This window comes from Pararge aegeria, chromosome 19 (genome assembly GCF_905163445.1).
Source record: "Pararge aegeria chromosome 19, ilParAegt1.1, whole genome shotgun sequence".
Lineage (NCBI taxonomy): Eukaryota > Metazoa > Arthropoda > Insecta > Lepidoptera > Nymphalidae > Pararge > Pararge aegeria.
The window spans coordinates 9,469,767-9,485,413 of NC_053198.1; the positions used below are offsets into that span (position 1 = coordinate 9,469,767).

General features: G+C 36.6%; 1 protein-coding gene across 1 annotated transcript in view; it reads left to right on the forward strand.

Annotated features, from left to right (window-relative positions):
• The window catches only part of LOC120631860, a 41,896-nt gene extending 37,125 nt beyond the window's left edge, over positions 1 to 4,771 (forward strand). Inside the window, exon 21 of the mRNA XM_039901517.1 lies at positions 23 to 4,771. The gene's annotated coding sequence lies outside the window, so the exon portion shown is untranslated. The remainder of the gene's footprint in view (positions 1 to 22) is intronic.
• Positions 4,772 to 15,647: the final 10,876 nt, after the last annotated feature.

Below are 15,647 nucleotides of genomic sequence, written 5' to 3' on the forward strand. Positions count from 1 at the left end.
GCTATTGTAAACGGTTTTCCAGTGTGGGGCGGGATGTAATTCCAGGCGTCGTAACGTTGGTTCTCATCACACGACAAGACTGATGCTGCTTCCGCGCTGACATCACCTAGTTTATATGTATTGAACTTTCTATACCGAGCGGTGACACTTTTGTACATTGCCGACATAAAGCAATACCACGTGACTATACAGTACCATACTTATGCGCGTTTTCTAGTTCGATTCGATATTTTTCGGATACTGGCCTATTTGATTTTGGGGCATACAATGTATGAAATCTTAGGCTTCATCGTAACGAAAGTCAAACACTTATTTGCTGGTTGGCCAAGATATGGAGACAGAAACTAGGCTTCGTATGTCTCTTAAAATATTATCGCATTTCATACATTTCCCGAATTCCAATTGGCATAGCGTTATCAGGTCGGATACTGTGTTCGTAATTCTAAAATATAGAAACACATTTTCAAAATAAATATGTCATCCTTACAAGTATGATTTCTGCTAAAAAAATTATTCCATTTTTGGGATTAAAACATATGGTTACTGTAAAGATAGATTTAAGAAGTACGGTATATTTTCTACTTAGAATCTGTGTAAGTCAATGATTACATATAAGATTATACATGTTCAAATATAAGATATTTTTGCTTTTTAAGTGTGTGGTATACAATTCATATATGTTATAATAATGTATGAAATTAGTGTAAGATTTTAAGATTTCTCCTGAACATTACAAACTTATTAAGCTTAAATGTTTTGTATTAACGTTGTTTACGTATATTTTAAATGTATATTGTAAGTAGAATGTAAATCGATTTTATATTAATTTGAAATGTTTTTTAAAATGTGACATTACTATTATTATATTGCACGAGTAAATTCGACGGCTAATAAAAGGCTAATTCGCATCACAGATGCGTAAACTAAATTTGATAGAAGCAGGTGATACTTCGTCCGAATTTCACGTATACAAATCTCTAAATGAAACAAAATTGACAGATTAAACAGCAGTGCTGTCATATTTATAATATTTGAGCTACATAATTAAAGGACTATTTTAAAAATTAGCAATTCACTTTAGTTTAGAGATTTACGTGCAACAGAATTGGCACCATTGCTTAAGTTTATTATCCGAAGCCAGACTAATCTGTGTGTCTCATTAACTGCATGCACTGTTGATATCGTAGCGCCCGCTCTCGCTCTTTTACACAATAAGCAAACAAAATTTATAACTGTCTCACATCACAAGGATCTTCACTTGCACACTTGTCTGCATAAAGTCAGTTAAAATCTGTCTGTTTTGTCTGCCAGAACACACAGATTGTATGCCATGGGCGATGTGTCAACTTCTTCGGATTTTGATATGTATGCTTGTTGTTTACTACTTTTGTTTGCTTGTACATATGAGAATAATTTAGACATCACAACACATAAACTGGGTTGTGTAAACATTTGAGGAAACCGCAGTATTATTAGTCGCCCTCCAACTGTTATGTACACTACAGTTTGTGTGTTGCGGTGTCAACATGCACACAATACAGGGTCGGAATGAAACGTGCCTCTTTTAAAGCGGGAAGTTTGGTTTTCTTGTCTTTTATATAAGTGCATAATAACAGATTTACCGGTTTTCATTGCATTACAGAGTCTTAGGCTTTAGTAAAGAACCGCCTGCTTGCGCTCAATTTAGTTTACTGATAATTGATGTGAATATACCAATGTAATTATATGACATTCCTTTATAATTGATTGTATTAAGAAAATTAGTTAGGTGCTTTTTATACTATTAACTCTTAGACTCGTCGTCGTCGTGTTTAAGTATGAACTTTTACTTTTATATTGCACTTAAGATCCTTACATATGCTTGGTCATAGTATTAACAAGTATGTTTTGTTCTCGAATGAGATCTCGACTTGATTTCGAACGAGTTTGAAAATTAAAGTGGCTAATATTTAATGTCATAGAGACCGGTATCTGGAGTGATTACAGAGTTTATTATAGATAATATATTCTGGTCTTTCTGGACAACCTAGCCGGATAGATTCAATCTCTTAATAAGCTCATTTTTTTTTTTCATACAATCGGTCTGATTGCTTAAAGCTTTAAGTCACAATTATACAAACACTAAATAATTATTTCTAATAAAACACTCTAAACTACCCACTTTTGGATTGAGACCAATAAATATTAATATTTTTTTTACCTTCAAAAACGGGCACACTTCTGTTAGTCTTTGAAGGTTTTTCGGATTGTATGTATCTATTATTAAGTTAATAAATGACTTTAATCAAGCGTATGTTAAGTATATTGTATCAGTAATCAACATTTAAAATAAGACTTATAAAATAAGGTTTTGACAGTGAAAGTATCGTACTTTACCCCGGCTCCACACAGCGCATTTATTGTTACCAATTTGGCCATCAATTGTACTAGGCATGCACACGGTAGACTCTCGGTAAAAACAAAGTGAATATGTCTAATATAGAAGTTGCTGTTGGTATCGTTATTTCTAGTTAATAAAAAGTATTTCAAAATTTTTGTTAGTTCACATAGATGACGTACTCTACATGCCTGGCAACAGTCCCAACTGGGAATATTGGTAAACATTTCCTTTGGAAAAAAAACCGATATAGATCGGTCAACGTTGACTAAAAATTTTATCGATCTATCTCCTGTCGAGGAGCCGGGGTAATACTAATAAGACGCGAGCTTAGGGGATGGCATTGTACATTATTTGTCACCGCTTGTCGTATTTGGCTAAGGTAAGTTTATTCCTAAGTATTAACTGTATTGTGATCTTAATTATCGTACATATTACAATATTTTCGTAATTTTTCTTACACTGCCAAATCACTTGCCTTCGCTCACTCCCCGTTGGTTCGTCCGGCATTGACAGAACAAGACTGGAAAGAGGTAATTAATGCTATTAAGGCTGTGTTTATAAGTACAGGCGCTAATTTCTAAATATACTGTGCACATACTAATCTCAATGAAATTTTTATAAAAAAAAAAAACTTCAGTGGTTTATAAAATAAAAATGCTAATATAGAACGTTTACTAGATTTAAGCTAAAATTAGTCAATTATTTATAATCTTTTAGTTCGTAAGTTTAACTTTCAAAATTTATGTTTTTTTATGTGAAATAAAAAAAAATATAATATTCAGCTAATAGTTCAAAATATATAAATAACACTATTTTATAGTAATATTCTGCTCAAGCTCTAAAATCGGTCTTCTTTAAAAGTGTTTTTTTTTTTTAAATATTAAAAACTATTTAAATTAGTTATCACCATAAAATATATCGGCCATCCTATTGTATCGTGACATAGTATATTTTGAAATTAGGCAAGACAAACGACTGATTTTTTTTCTTTACCGAATAAAAAACAAAATACACTTATTTATTACACATTTATGTATTACTACGAGGATTAGGACCAAATATTTTACTAATAGATACAGCCATAGTGGCGGTAAAAAAAATATTTTAAAAATGGTTTACGAATTTTTCAATTATTAACAGTTATATACTGTTACAGAAAAATGAAATTAATTAGTTGGACCGATTTCCTTGCTTGGTTTGGTAGTTATTTTTACAATATGATTCCCTCCATTATTTTCCTTACAAAACAGTAAATACATTTGGTCCTGAAACTTAGTTCTATAAGTACCTATTTATTATATTTCGTACGTAATTTTTCATCATTTAAAGCTACTATTGAGCCATAAACAAGACTGACCGTTTCTATCACAGATTTTCTTTGGTATACCTTTTTTATTATATGTTTAAAAATAAAAAAAGGTACATGTGAGTAAAAATATGGTAAGTACCACAGTAATAAAAATTGATTTTTAAGTTTAAATGTTTGACTTTGTCGAGTGCAACAAACAATAATGCTAGGATTAGATGGTCACATGATTCACAAATCGTGCGTAAAGATATTCGATATAATAATAATTAAACTATTACACCAAATAATAATAAAAAAACAATACAGGAACCAAAAAAACTTGTGAACAAATATATGGCATAAAGGCGGCCTTATCACTGGTAGTGAGTGATCTCTTCCAGGCAATCAAATACAATATGTTTATTTTCTGTCATCGTATTGTGTATAAATTAATTGTTTACGTGATCGCCTGAAGATTACGTTAATTTTCTGCTATCGTGTTGTGTATCGATTAATTGTTTACGTGTTCGCCTGAAGATTTAATATACCTACACGTAAACAATGTAAAAATATTTCAAATCCATGCTCGCAATGTGAATGGCGCGAATATCTGAACCTAGCATATTATTTATTTTATATACCTACTAGTCATGGTGCCCAGAATCTCTCAATAATTATTATTAGTTCTTTGTTGTTCGTAACATGAACTGGTTAGGAAATATGTATGAACATGGTTACTATTTTGTATTATTTAAATTATAGTTTCTAAATTTACGTTCCTTTAGTTATAAGAATGAGAGTGTCGTCGATTTGGCAAACTAACGTGGAGTGAGGGACCAAGTCTCTTATCTAGACTGATTTTTACTAATTTGTACTCTCAACTTCCAGTCAATATAAACAACCGGCATTTTTTAAACAATTTTTGTTTTGTTTATAACTTGTCGAGATTGATACATGAGAGAAGCTTAAATATGATAGTATGTCTCCCATTAGTTTCCTAGGCTACCTTTGTATAAATAACAAGATTTTGAAGTCTTCTGAAATGTATTAATTTTAATTATCACAACTAATGACGTTAAAATATAATGGATGTAGAATTTTAAGTGGCTTTTTATTTGTGTCACCCTTTGCCTTTTTTAGGTTAATCTAATTGATTATGCTTATCACAAAGATGTAAATGAAAATTAGGTCAATTCTTAATTACTTGGTTGTATGGTTTTAGACTGCGTAACAATGGTATTATGGCCAGTGGAGTGGCCCGTAATATAAAGTACGTTTTTACGAATGTCATTGAGAATCAAATAACTGGGCCTATGGACTCTACTATTGTGCTTTTTTTATGCAGAGAAAATGCCTGACGCATACCACTCCGTTGGGGGAAACGGAGTAGTTATGTGGCACCCACTAAAAACTGGTCCTCGATTGACCTATAAGTAAGAGCACGGGATTCACTTGCGTATCTACCACTCTCGTCAAAGTTTTGACACCCCATTGTATGGCGGGTCCCATCGTCAATGCCCTGATTGCTGCCGAATCCTCCAGAGAGGCGTACCTTCACTACACGGCACGCCACCTTAGGCCTGTCATTAGTTAGGGTGATAAACTTCCCTTTAATTCGCCACCCGCGGGCCTACAACGCATGGAGGCTGGCATTGATTACCCTCCGGCGCCCGGTCATTCTCCTGCAAGAGGGGAGTGTTGATGTCCTTTCTCTATCTCGCTCCGCCGCCTCCTTTGCGGACATCACCTTGCAAAAAGAGGCAGCAGTATTCCACGCAGACTAGCTCCGTACTATAGTTTGAAATATAGTTGGAAGCGAAAGGTCACCAGCTGCCGTATTTTCGAGGGTACGGCGCTGCTCTGCCCAAGCTGGACACACCTCCAAGGTGTGCTGCGCCGTGCCCTCGAGCCAGTCGTCGCAATGGTGGCATCCGGGCGATTGCTCCCGACCTATGCGAAACAAATACTTACCGAAGCAACCATGTTTGGTTAGTATCTGCGTCTGCGGCACCACGGTGGCGCCCTAGCCAATCCTCCATAACGGGACTTAACGCTATCGTGGCATGCCCTGCGCTACTATGCTTGCCACAGGCGCCTCTCCGGAAGAGAAGAATGATGTCTACCCAGTTAGTCGGAAGCGGCGTAGGGAAATAAATCTTGAAATTATTCGGGGTGTCCAATGGCGGACTTTGGCTTTTAGGAAAAATATTAGGTTTTTTAGTCTGTAATTATTGGTACTTTAGGTCCAACACTATCCAACCTGATTGTCATCCTAGTCTTACTTTTTGCTTTTGTATTCTACATAAATAATATTTTTTTGAATTGTGTTGCCCATTGCTAACCCACAATTTTACATTTAGTAAAAGACGAAAGGGAGATAAAAAATTTTATATTACAGGATGACGGGGTTCAAAGTGCCGGGGGGATAAATTGTTCCGTTACCTACGGATTGCTTCGGGATGAAAAGAGATAGCTATAATTATAATGGTACATCGCGCTATTGCGGGCTGCAGTAGGTACTTACTTCAGTGACGCAGTGAGAGCGAGCCAGAGTGGAAGTCTGACTCGTGGATAAAATATCTCATGGAGCGAAACATTATTACGTTCCTAGTCGCTTAGATTAGGTAGATAAGTAGGTATTTAATTTATTACCTAATATATCCGTGTGGTACAGTGAACTTACAAATACATGTGCTTATCTAAATATTAAATCAATGATATATGGTCCTCCACAGTACATCAAACTTTTTGGTCTATTTCTATTCTTGATAACTTTTGATGAGTGAGTTGTCTTTATCAGTTCGAAAAACTGTAGAGGATGTTTATTTGGCTTTAATATTGTTTTGGCCTTTACATAAATATAATAATTTGGGGCTAAAAGTTCCGTTGGCTTGGGGCTGATTGTGCCCGTGAAATCCCGTGAAAATATATAATATGAAATAGCTTACGAAGATGTGTAAAAAATTGTTATAGGATGAGAAAGTACAAAAGGAAAACAGAGCGAGGAAAGAATTCGGTTGAAATTATGCAGCGGGCAGCCGATGCTGTTATCAAAGATGGTCGGAAGCTCAGAACGGTAGCTCGGGAACTAGGTATTTGTCACATGACATTATTTCGTTATGTTAAAAAGATAAAGGATGGTGCTAAACCGACCGTGGGCTACTATTCTAGACAGGTGTTCCACTTAGACCGTGAGAGGGCATTAGCTGAATATTTGTTAAATTATTCATCGATTTTCTTTGGTCTCCTGAAAGAAGAAATAAAAAAATTGGCATACAATTATGCAGTGAAGCTTAATATGCCTAACATTCCAGTTTCATGGCACAAAAATAAAGAAGCTGGAACTGATTGGCTCATGGGCTTTCTGAAGAGGAATTCGTGTCTCTGTATAAGAACACCTGAGGCGTCAAGTGCAGGCCGTGCTTTTGCTTTTAACCGGAACAATGTTCATGAATTCTTTACAAAGTTACAATTTGTCTTACTAAAAAATAACCTGCACCCATCAAGAATATGGAACTTGGATGAAACAGAAGTCACAACTGTATTAAAACCGAAGAAAGTTATGGAGGGCGTGAAACAGGAAGGTGCCATAATTTCTCCAAAGCGCGGAACCTTTGTTACCGTCGAATTAGCAGCAAGTGCAGCGGGTAACACGATACCGCCAATGTTTGTTTTTCCGAACCATAATTATAAAGATCTATTAATTCTTGATGGTCCCCCAAAAAGCATTGGAGCTGGAAATAGCTCTGGATCGATGACTGCAACAGAATTCCTCATCTATATGAATCACTTTATTGAGCACACGAAGCCTACTCCGGAGGATCCAGTATTGTTGCTACTTGACAACAATTCAGCACACGTCGATATTGATGTTGTTGAAAAGGCAAAGGCTAATTCGATTATAATGCTATCTTTTCCGCAGCATTGTTCACAAAATCTGCAACCACTTGATGTTAGCGTGAATGGGCCGTTTATAACCTATTGTGCCGAAGCTCAAGAGAACTGGCTAAATAACAACCCAGGAAAATCAATGTCCATCTATGAAATTCCCGGAATTGTGAGACATGCTTGGCCCCTATCATCAACTCCTGATAACATAACAAACGCGTTTAAGAAGGTAGGTATAAGCCCATTCGACCCCGATATATTTAAAGATGAAGATTATACTCCATGTTTAGTGACTGAGTTTCCAATGTCTCATACTTACACGCGTGGAGAAAGTGATCAAAATCAACCACATGATGACCCACTGCTTCTGGAAACCGAAGTTAAAGAGCCTCATATTGAACATTTGAAAGAAGAAAGTAATATATTTGCTGAAGTAAAGGCGAGAAAACAGAAGGTTTACAGTAAAATAAGGGAAAAAGGAACTGGAAAGAAAAAGGGACTATGCAAGGGAATTGAAAAATTCAAAAGTATATCAATCGATAGTAGAGAACTCTTAAAACAAAGAGTTCTCCAATACGATGATCCCGGAAGTGATGATGAGAATCTTGAATGGTTTTGTATAATTTGCTGCGGTTCCTATTCGAATTCACTACCAAGAGCACAATGGATTGAATGCGTCTTGTGTAAGAATTGGGCGCATCTAAAATGCTTGGATTCGAACGACGGCGTTCATTCTTACGTTTATCCGAATAACAGTTCTGACGACGATGCTTTTGAATAGCTTGTACTAAGAAGTCTACGAGACTGATAGAAGACAATGTCACTAAAGTAAACTACAGTTTAGGTGGTTGGTCTCAGTAAGGTGGATTCAATGTCCATAAGACTATATACATGTATTTATATTCATTTATGGCCTACGCCACAGTTAATTTTTTATTTACACGTAGTCCTAATTAAAGTGGGAGATGATCAAAATAAAATTTGCTGATAGTTTAGATAAAAACAATTTAAATTATTATAACACCACTAACGTGCGCTCACTCTTTTTCATTTCTTTTCTCACACGAATGTAAACTATGAATCTCATTGTTTTTAAACAAGAGTGACATGGGTGATTTTGGAAATTTTATGTTTTTAAACGATTTCTTAGCTTTTGTTGATTAAGTATTTATTGCCAAAGATACGTTTAGTAGGCTTAGGTTTAGTGTCTATTTTTGTTAACGTTATTTCACCTAACTACTTTCTGCACAAGCACAGACCTAATCAGAGCAATTGACTGAATAAATTTAGAGTATATTAATAGATGCACTATTAATTAATCCGTATGTATACTTTTTTTCATGTTATAGCGACCCGTAATTCTTTTTACGTGTTATTATAAACTGTTCTGTACGTACTTTAGTTAACTACCTACCTCCTTAAGCTTACTTTATCTCTATTTGTATGAATTTGTTAATAACTTTAGGAAGCCTTTTGGATAATACAAATTTTCAATTTAGTTTTATTAACACCTGTTTAACGTGTATCTTGAGCTTAGTATTGGGAATCCTATTTAAAATTGAATTGAATTGAAATTATTAGAATCATAATTCGGTAAGTTTTCCAACCAGTTTAAATTTTTGCTTGTATTACTTATAACGTGGTCAAACTTGCAACAACTTTTTAGTGTAAGTATAATATGTTATAGAAATAAAGAAACATTTAAGAAAGGTGTGGTGGGTTTATGCTCTAAAAACCTTTTCTCCTATGGTAAAAGAGGCCTGTTTCCAGCAGTGGGACGTTAACAGGCTGCGGTATCTGGCTACCTTTCATCATGAAAGATAGCCAGATACCTACCGGGCAAGATCCAGTTATTTTTACGGTACCCTTTAAAATAACCGAAGGTCGTGACCAGTAGAGCGAATTCGGCGCAACACTTGGAACCAAACGAGCGAGGCGATGTTGGAGGTTATGCTTATGAATACAAAAGATATAGAAACTGAACATTGCGGTCGGGGAACGGAACGCGGCGGCTCGCGGGCTTAAACCGGCGCGCGCTACCTTGGGGCTTATTCTCAACTCTAATGCGATATAAACAATGAAAGTAATAAGTGTAGTATATCAGTCAAAGCTAATTTAAAAAAAAAACCTGACTGTAAATATAGTGTACATTATTCTACAAGTCAAGCTCTTTCATTTGATACCCAAATTCTATTTATCAAAAGAAATGTAGATGGACATTTTGTGTCTGCGGCCATCTTGGACAGATTTTAATCAAACATAGCTAATAACATTCCCGATTTAACATTACAACTGCATATTAATTAAATCGTCACAAGCAGTTAGTTATTCCTAAGAATAATGTTTAAACAATATATACTTTGCCATGCAGACAAAATAATAGAAAGAAAGAAAGGCAGCGTGTTAGATGGGAGGATGAAATTAGAAAGATGGCTGGTGTTACCTGGACGAGGAAGACCTATAACAGGAAAGTGTGGCAAGCTCTAGGGGAGGCCTTTGCGGAAACGCAAGACAATCTTACAACCGGTGTCAATTAGACTATTTAATATTTAAGTCTTGTATTAAGTAACTTTAGATTAGGATAAATTTCATATTTAATTTTTGTAAGATTGTTCAATAAAGGTTATTATTATTATTATTATTTGCCGTGAAGACACTGTTATATAAACACAAAACGAACTATTCAAGACATTCTTGCATTATATAAATCATATAGATTAAGCCATGTTTACTGGGAAATCTGATGTTTTGTGTCAAAAAAAAATTCTTGACTAATTGAGAGATTCGCAGAAAGCCTTCTTCATCTTCTTCCTAACTATAATGATAAACTCAGACAATCCTTATATTACCCACTCCATCTTATCAAACTTTACATCTTTATAATATTAGCATAGATAATTAAGGACTAAATCGTTCGATAAGTTTCCGTACAGCATTGGTCATAGGTCCCGGACGCGAGCTGACGTCAGGGATTCTTACGATCGCCCAGTGTGCCTTGTGAATCACGCGCCGATGTGTCACCCACCGACGCGACGCCTCGCCGCTTACTCGGCGCAGTTCACTGTTTACGATCTACTCCTTGCAGATAATAAGGAATAAGTAACGTTACTATAAGTACAGTAAAAAGGAGAAACACATCAGTTCGATGCCTTTGATCTAGTGGTAAATGACGGCATCGTCTAGACAGTGCAGTGTCGCGACAGTGTATAGGTGTTACTGATACCTACATGAAGATTGAAGCCTGTAGGTCCCAGACAAATACCAGCATGGGCAGAAGGCATTCTTCTCCACTGGGAAAGGACAAAATACTTATCTTCTCCAACAGTTTTATCCACTTTCCGAGAATGGGCGCACCGGGCGTTTTCCCTTCTTAACTGATAATAGGGGGAGATTTATTTGGGAGAGAGTAGAGGTATGTACAGGTCCTCCTTTCAACGGATCCGTGGGGCCTCCGTATGACTCTGTCTGTCTATCTAACTCTGTCTGTCTGTACTACTATATATATACTAGTCAAAGTAAAATCGAACTAATGTTAATCATTTTAGTATTGCAAAATCTGTACAACTGGATTGTATTTAGCAAACGTTCCGCCAAGAACTCTGGCTGTAGAAGTGTAAAGTAGTTTGAGTTTTAAAAGCAACAAAAAGATCAATTTTACTTTGACGTAGGTATGTAACAATGTTTCGATACTCGAAACGACTAAGGCTAAGCTACAGTTTCGAGTCTAGTCGATCGAAACACTAACTATAGTGTATACCAGAAATTTCTACTTAACTTTTTTAAAACTAAGTTAGCCAGATCTTCAGCCGGTGCTCATAGTAGGTGTAAGGTGCGTTGGTAAAATATAAATATGCTTCTAAATCGAGCGTTTAGCACTAACCGTACATTGACCCAGAATTGCAATTTTACAACTGGAGTGCATGTTTAATGCAGGTGTGAAAAAATTGTGGGCCATTGGTATTGCCAGTGGCCAAATAAAAATCTGTGGTAATGCGACTATGCGACTAAAACGAGCTGTCACAGGTCCAATAAACTTTGACGTTGTAGAGTTTCGTTGCTAGCAGACCACTTCACGATCGTGAAATTGTGCAAATCCGATACCTATAAGGTAAGAAATCTCACTGTTTTGCTTACAGTTAAAGTCAGCCAGCTGAAGTCTGGCTGTTGATAAGTTTCCAATAATTCTCTATCCATATGTTCTCAAAGGGGTGGGAAGTCTACCAACCCGTATTTGCAGGCGTGGAGGAATACGACTACCCTTCTCATCCTGAGAGAAAACCCGTGCGCTTAAGCCACTTAAACTAATCAACCTCAATTTAAAAAATTGCTTTATTATCCCGGATTATCGTATAATTTTATTGATGAGATCAGTGGCGTGCACTGGGTTTCTTACCAAGGTATGCAGCCGTTTTATGCAGCAGGAAAATTGCATAAAACGGCAAAAATACTGCTCTTATAGGAGTTATATATCAATTTTAGGGTAGGCAGTGCGTTTGTGCATGTATGAAGTGCACGCCACTGGATGAGATACAGCTTGGTGGCTGACGGACAGCGGTGTATCGCGCTAGAGTAAGATAAGAATCTTACTCTAGCGCGATACAAATTAGGTATATTTATATCGATATTTTAATTTAATTTATTAAATCTAATTTTTTATTAACTTAGTACTAACAGAGTTTCCTAACTAAATATTGTACAACCAAAATAAATGAATTTTAATTCTTTGATTTTTAATATTTAAATTTCCAAGTTCCCTACCTTAATATCTACCTACCGAGTTTTACTAATTGGTTAAATCTATCTACGCGCAATGGGATGATATATAAGTCAAAACAACTGGTACTAATAGGTAAGTATGAACTGTACCTACTATATTGATCTAGTGGTAAATGTATCTATATATGTAGGTATATATATGTAGGTATCTCGCTGTCGCTGGGAATTGAGGGCAATTTGATAAGAACCGCCTCGTTTCCATGAAGAGGGCGAGGTTAGTGGTTACATTTGTTTTTGAAAACTTAATTTCAAGTAATGTTTTAGTGAGGCCTGGGCTGATAATTTTACTGATTATTTCTCTCTTAATCTGTATCATCGGCATATTAACGTCCCAATTCCCACTTTCTTTGTTTTACCTAGTAGGAAGAAGCGGTGATTCGAGATATGTGCGTTTTAAGTAATAAAAATATCACTTGCTTCAACGGTGAAGGAAAACATCAAGAAGAAACCTGCATGGCTGAGAGTTCTCTATAATGTTCTCAAAGGTGTGTGGTGTCCACCAACTGGGCCAGTGTGGTGGACTACGGCCTTAACCCCTTTTCATTGTGGGAGGACACCCGTGCCCTGTAGTGGGCTGGTAATGGGTCGATATGATGATGATGATGAAGTAGGTACATTAATAGATAGCCCTTGACTTCTAAACACTAGATAATAGCAGGCTAACCTGTTAGGGGTATAGTAGTTGTGTTGGTTTCAAGGCAGCTTCGTGCGTATACGTAAAATGGCTTTGCGGCACCTCTTTGTCGGTAGGTTGGTAAAACTCTTATAGAATAAAAGGTTTTAGAACAAATAACTTTAACCTCCCTGGCGCAGTGCTGTGGTTTTGAACGGGAGTTCCCGTGTTCGATCCCGGCTTTGGCAATTTTTATCTGGTCCGCTAGGATGCTTCGGCCGTGCCTAGTTACCACCCTACTACCCTACTGAGAAAGACATGCCGCTAAGCGATGCAGCGTTTCGGTACGATGCCTCGTAGAAACCGATCAGGGATACGGATGAATTATAACTTACATAACTCTAACAAATTAGGCTGTTACCATCTTAGATGGTGTGATTGCGGTCAAGGGCTAACTTGTAGTGGAATAAAAGGAACCTACTACGTTGCTCCAATGCAGGTTGGCGAGCTTCAACGAAGTTAGTAAACAAGGTACCTAAACATTCAAAAAGAACATTTGAAGGGAATGTTCTTTGAAGTTTTTAAGCTGTTTTTCTTTCATCGTAAGCGTGCCTCATTATTATTGTGAAGATCGAATTTTGCCATGGAAGGGTTGATGCTACACTGTTTTAACACTTCTTAAGTAGCTTATTTACCGTCTCGGCCCGCAACGAAAGCCCTCCGTTTCACTCCCTGAATTTCATAACTACAATGTTGCAACCCTATTGAAGGCCACAGACTAAAAGAAAAAGCTAGGCGCTAACATCGCTTTACGTTTCTAACGAGCTAAAGTATGCCATACGTAGCGTAGATAATATTTACGGTATGTTTTTTTACAGAAATAAAATTAGTGCGCAATAAAAACGATTTCAGCCATTTTCCTATTATCTTTAACTCCGAATATAGTTAAGTAATGTGCTGATTCTATAAAGTTGAGTGCTGAATTAATTTATTTATCTACAAAGACAACGCACTACATTAGTTTTTGGGGGGGTTTGTGATATTTAAAATCTGTCAAATCATCGCTGGATCAGCGCTGCCCCATCTTTTCATATCAGGGATTGACGAATCTTGACTTAAATTAATAAGTTACAAGTAAATACTTGTAACTTATTAATTAATAGATAATATCAATAATTTAAACAGCAAACATTTAACAAGTTTAAAACAATTTAACAAAATTGTCGCATTCGGGGCTGGTATTAAGCGGCGCGCGGTGCGTGCCGCCGGTGTCGCGGGTAGTCCGTTTACTTTCTACACGTTTTCTATAGTCTGTGTCTAAGCCTTACATCGGTATAAAGGTCCCCATACACGGGGCAATCCGTCGCAAACCTTATCATACGTCGGATATCATCTAAGGCGCTTTCCGAAAATCATACGAAAGCATACTCGAGTAAGTAGTGCAACTCCACTGATCAGTAGATCGATAGAGTTGCGCTATTTACTGCGTAAATAAAATAAATAAATAAATATACTACGACAATACACACATCCCCACCTAGCCCCAAAATAAGCTTAGCTTGTGTTATGGGTACTAAGATGACTGATGAATATTTTTATGAATTATATATACATAAATACTTAGAAAATACATATAAACACTCAGACACTGAAAAACATTTATGCTCATCACACAAACATTTTCCAGTTGTGGGAATCGAACCCACGGCCTTGGACTCAGAAAGCAGGGTCGCCTTACTGCATGTTACTGGCCTAAGTTACTCGTAAGAGCTACTCGTGCAAGCAATATGCATATGCATAACGTTGCTATGCTAACAATGCCACGGAAGTCAAATTAGCATAGTTTTAAAATAAATCGTTCTATTATTTTTAAATATACAAAAATAAAAGAAAAATAAATAAAATAAACATCGCATCATAAACTCGGCTTTTATCTTAAAATTAAAGAATTTTCTCAGCCCACTACTGGGTACGGCCGGCAGGGTGATTACGTATCTCGCGACAGGCTTGCGACAGGCGTAAATCTTGCAATCGCAGTGATTGCAAGATTCAAACGTCACTTGTGCGTCCAATAAATATTGATGGGTTTATTAGCTATTTGTTTTTTCAGATGTAAGTGATTATGGTAAGAGTGCTTTTTGTGAGTCCCGAAAACTATAGTAATTTTACTTGTGCGCTATAGTTAAAAGTAAAGTTTATTTACTGGAACTGGTTGCAAACAAGTCAAAGCGACTGATTGCACGTGTATGCAACTTTTGAAGAGTTGCGAATCGCGGGCAAGCGGTCGCTGCGTCATATCGCCCGTGAATGGACTCGTTGAATAGTGGATGGCAATCAGAATTGAGCAACCGAGCAACCTAGCTAAGCAGGCGCGAGTTCTCTTGTATCTTTATGTAACTACCTCAAATTAAATAAAAATTATTACCAATTTTATTTTAGCAGATTATGGTAACAGTGTTTTTTGTGAATCCTGAAAACAATGGTAATATAACTTGTTAGCTAAGTGGCGATAAGTTTCTGAGTCATTCTACTTGTATCTGGTATGCTACGTCCCGTTGCAAACAAGTCGTAGTGACCGAGTGTTCGTGTGGCCAACATTTGAATCGATGGATCGCTGGTTTTCGTGCTGCGTGCAATTGATCGCTGCGACATATCGCCCGTGAATGGACTCGTTGAATAGTCGACGGCAAGCTGTATGCAGC